Source organism: Pinus tabuliformis, chromosome 3_1 (assembly GCF_031772625.1).
Source record: "Pinus tabuliformis cultivar Carrire ecotype Pingquan chromosome 3_1, CPIR1, whole genome shotgun sequence".
NCBI lineage: Eukaryota > Viridiplantae > Streptophyta > Pinopsida > Pinales > Pinaceae > Pinus > Pinus tabuliformis.
In genome coordinates, this window is record NC_142301.1 from 891,480,850 (window position 1) to 891,486,390 (window position 5,541).

Sequence of the window (5,541 nt, forward strand, 5' to 3'; positions counted from 1 at the left end):
TGTTACCCAGGTTTGAAAAATATTTCTCCCCTATCTTCATAGGGTCGGAGAATGTTTCTCCCCTCTTAGTCTTTGCGGAGTATACCCCAGTTGGCATCATACCCACAAGCAGGCCATCTTGATGGGAATACCGCTCCTCGTTTTGGCCAACGAGTTGAGAGTGTACTTGGAGTGTACAACCTAAGTCGATTATGATGCAGGTGTTCTACCATTGATGGGAAGATCAGTAGGGAATAGGATGGGTTGAGATAACCCTATGCGATTCCAGGTTGAGATTGAGCTCCTTGATGAGATCCCAGGGTCGAGATGCGCTCCCCTATATGTTTGGATATCCTATTGCTAAGTTATGGGGTTGTAGATGTGTAGCTCCCCCATGAGATTTTGGGTCGAGATGTGTTCCCTGATGAGATTTCAAGGTTGAGGGCGTGCTCCCCTGTGAGGAGAGTTATCCTATTGCTCAATATAAGGTGATAGCTATATGCTCCCCTATATGAGATGACTTGTTGTAAGAGTGTCCCATAGGACGTTCCCCACTATCATAGACATGAGGTGAGAGTGTCACATAGGACCAACCTCATTGTCATTGGATTCTGGGTTGAGTAGTAGCTCCTCGATATGGTTCCAAGTTGAGACGTGATCCTTGATGATATGCTCTCTGATGGTGATGTGGGTCGCAGATCTAACTCCCCACTCGTGATTCTGGATAGTATCCCGCTAGCAGAGATTCCATATAGTATCCTAATGGATAGAGGTGGTAGACTGAGCTCCCCTCCAATAAAAAATTCTTCTTATTTTATATTATAGAAAGTTTCATCAGTTAGAGTTGAGCAGAAATATTCAAGCATTACAGCAACTTGGCAAGAGGTAAAGATATGGACAGACAGGAACAATCAAGAGATAAATAGGAATAAGCAAAGGATAGATCGAGATGTACAATGATGATTTGTTGACATGGACATGGAACAATGACTACATGACAGAGATGATCCGTGATGATACATGATGACACTCGAAGATTCCAGAATGCCATATTGTTCGAAGGACAGATATTGGCAGGTGGAATTCTTCCTGGTTGAGGAGGAGTGTTGATTTTTTCAACTGCAGTAAAATTCCACCTTGGATAGCTAAAATGACCGAGATAATTATTGCATTATATTCCCCTTTTCTAGAGGACCAAAATCAACCTAAATATCACCCAATTTGGTCAATCGGAAGTTAAGTTGTGAATTATTTTATTCACACATGTATTATGGAATGAGTCAGCCCTAACCACATGACTAACTACTTGGGGTAGTCTTAAACCCAAGTGACTCCTCAGGAAATCCTATAAATAGAAGAGACCACAAGATCATTTAGACACACACATCTTCTCTTCTCTTTTGTCATAACAATAATAATGAGATGTGGGATCCTCTAGTGAACATAATTGTGCAATTACACCCCGTTGTTCTTTATTTAGAAGCTTAGTTATGCTGTTAGAGTTGATTTTCTTTCCAAGTTTTCCTTTGATACCCCTCAATTCAGCTTCCTTTCCTTCCCAAAAAAATTTCAAGAAAAGTTCTTGAAAATTAAAAGCTATCGTACCCAAAGATTGTAGCCATTGGACTCCTAGTAAAACATCAGCACCACCCATTGGAATGGAAAGCATTGGGCTATTCAATACATATTCTCCCATGGATAGCTTGATATTATGGCACTTTACAGAGCAATTTATGGTTCCTCCACTTGCAACCATCACTTGACACTCCGGTGCTGGATATAGGAAGAAATTCAATTCCTTGGCTATCTTACAATCAATAAAATTATGGGTACTACCCGAATCAATCAACACTCTTACCTTTTTCTTCTTGATATGTCATTATATCTTGATAGTTTGAGGAGTGGTAATTTCTTCCAATGCATTACAAGATATGGTCGGATTGATTTCTTGAGACTCGATGTGATCTTTCAATTCTTGAACATTTTTCTTCTTGATATGTCCTTCTATATTGATAGTTTAAGGAGTGGTAATTCTATCCAATGCATTACAAGATATGGTCAGATTCATTTCTTCTTTCTTGTTGTGATCTTTCACTTCTTGAACATTTTTCTTCTTGATATGTCCTTCTATCTTGAGAGTTTTAGGAGTGGTAATTCTTTCCAATGCTTTACAAGATATGGTTGGATTCATTTCTTCTTTCTCTGGGGGTTGGTTCCTGGTGTGTATACTCTTCTTTTGTTGTTTCTTGATCCTTTTCTTCCTCCTATCCACAATCAATGTAAAATAATTTCTTCTCAGCACACTTATGACCTTTAATGTATTTGTTATCATAATTGTAACAAAGCCCTTTTTCTCTTTTTTCTTCCAATTGTTGTGGTGTAACCCTTGTAGGCTATGGAAGGCTAGGAGAAACAACACTTCCATCTTTATAGTTGTGAGGGGTAGACTGCCTTGTTGCCATAATTTTGCTTTCCACTTTGTAACAAAGCCCTTTTCCTCTTTTTTCTTCCAATTGTTGCGGTGTTGCTCTAAAGAAGGTGTTGCTCTTTATATCCTCATAATGTGCTATCATTTCCTCCATGAAAATTGACCACGTAACAAGTTGTTTACGAGAACAAAGCCCTTTATACCATAAAAATTGATCTGGTTCTAAATATGAAGATGCAATGCATACCTTTTGTAACAGTGGTACACCATGTAGATCAAAATATTTCTCCATCTGTAGTATCCAATTTACTGGATCCTTTCCATCAAACTTCCTCATATCGCCTTTTCTTAATTTCAGGAGCTCGATCTTGAAATGTCTATAACTCTATACTTTCAGATCTCAAAGTTCTAGAATTGTCTCTTGCAGTAACCCTCTATGTCCTCTTTCTAACCCCGCAAGTCTGATCAGAATTTGATTCTCCAAGAAAGAGTTATGCCCAATCTCCTAAGATGACCTGATTATATAATGTTTCAGTAGAGCGAACTTGTATGACGTTCCACATGTCACTGTTTCGACCTTCGGATTTGAAAACTATGCATAGAAAACTACAGTCCGTCCTCTTTCTGTAACTTCTTACGAAATTTCAATTTGTTGCTCAGAGAGAAAGTTATGACGATTTTCCCAAGGTCACATGTTTAGGATGTAATTTGGGAGTCTACAAAAACCCTAGCTTCCTCAGATCATATATCCGAAAATATAGTGAGACAAGATTTGAAATTCAGACCCGAGATTCAAAACGATTTCTTCTCAAATGGGTTTTTTCTTTAGCTTTTGAAACATCATAGAGAAAATATTATAGCAAAAATACCACGATGACCTGTTTTAGATGAAATTCTGGAGCTTGCAAAAACTCTAACGTCCTCATATCATATCTCCGAAAATATAGTGAGACAAGATCTGAAAATTGGACGCCCGGTTCAGCAAGAATTATTCTCAAATGGGTTTTTTTTTTTAGCTTCTAAAACGTCGTAGAAAAACAGTTATAGCGAAAATACCACGATGACCTGTTTGGAGCAGTGAAACTCTAGAATCCAAGCTCTGATACCAAATGTTATGAAACTAGCTCATAAAAAGATAGAAAAGATAGATGAATGCCTTAGAAATAAGCCTCTTCGAGGGGGAAACCTCCTTTACATTACACAAATGAACAATTCTTCACTGATACAAATGACAAGACCTCCTTTCTATATATAGGAATCTAAGGGGTCATAATATAATCAGAGTCGACATAACAATAATAATGTAAGGGCACAGTAATAACAATACTGGGCTTTTATGGGGCACATACTAACAATATGGGGACTACAAGGGCACAACAATATAATAAGGGGGTTGTATTAATAATAATAAGGGGTTACACTAGTAGTATAGGGACCTAACAGTCTTGGTTCATACAGGTTCGATGGAAAGAGTTCGCTCAAGGATCTGAGATAACAGGTGAAAGGTTCGCTCTGGGTTAGGGTCTTCTGGATCTCAGTTGCTAGAAAAGATCTGAGGTTTTTCATCCTCAATCGCAGGCACAAAGTGGGTAAGAGAGTGACTTTGGCCTTTTGGTCACTAGGTGTTAGTTCAAAGGGAGCGACTTTGGGTTTAGAGACAAATTAGAAGGTTCTGGTCCCCGTTCGCTAGCTTCAGGTAGCCCAGGTTGCGACTTTTTTAGTTCAGTTGCTTGGATAGCACTACAAGGGTGTGACTTTGACTTTTTGGTCACTCAGACAGCCCGACAAGAGAGAGACTTTGGTTCTTCTATGTTCAAGGCCATAGTCAGAGGCACAGAGACCTCCTCGGGGCGACTTTGTTGTTGCAGTCACTCGGATAATGTCTTTGTGAGTGTGACTTTGAGGTTTTCAGTCTCTCACTGACAGTATTGATGAGAGTGACCCAGTTCAGATTTGGGGTTTTGGCATATCGGCATCAATGATCTATGGATCTGGGTTTCTCTGTTACAGATCAGTGGATCTGAGTTTCTCTGTCGTTATGATAGATCTGTAGATCTGGCTTATTGTTACCTGTTGCTGATCATATGTATTGAGGTCACTATACTCACTATTGTAAATTTTTATGATGATCTAAGAAGAATAAGGAGATTTGCAACGGTTTTCTTCATAGCGGGTTTTGCCCTTGTCACAAACCAATCCTAGTGTCTCTATATGTGTGAATGCTTTCTTCTACTATTCCTTTTATATTTCGTCACATTGATGATGATGGTGATGTTGTTTCTTTCTATGTTATTGCACATGTTGATGTATAATAGTGTAGATCTAAATAATGAAATGATGATATTGGGTGAACTTAAAGTATTAATGGTGAAATGCAACTATCATAGTAAAGAACAACATTTCCTTAAGGAAAATTAACAGGGCAGTCCCTATACACATGGCCAACCTCATGACAATGATTACATCAAAATGGAACACCTTCATAATCTAATTTCTGAAGATGTATAATCCCTTGATAATGTAGTTCCAAATTGGCTACCAAACCCTCCCTCGTGTCTTGGTGTACCAATATTCTAGCATAAGCCTTACTTTTAGACTCGATATACCCTCTATTAGAGTCCAAAAATCTCCCTATTTCATCCCTAATGCATCAAAATATGTATTCAGTCCATAGATGCAAAGGAAGGCCCGACAACCTCACCCATATAGGTCTTGATCCCAATTGCTCATGTTCTGGTTCGAATAGAAGAGTTTGTTGTAACCCTAGAGGCAACCTCTCGACGAGAAGAGGTCAGTTCGTAGGACATCTGTAAAAAAAGGAAAAAAACTTTGTTTTATGTCCCATTATGATTACTCAGAGATATGTTATACACGTAATGCAAAGAAAACTCCTTGGATAAAAGATATATTTCTAGATGGCCACGTTGTTTGTGAAAATGATTTTAGAGTTGTAGTGAGGCGATAGAATGAAATATTGGAAGATTCAGAATAGAAGGTTGCAGTTGCAGAATATTTTATTATAAATCTTAGCAGAATGCATGAAAGACTTAGAAAATGAATATATGGAAATATGGAGCACAATTTAAGGTTATTTAATTAAAGTTTATAGGTACTGTGAGCTCTTCCCAAGAAAA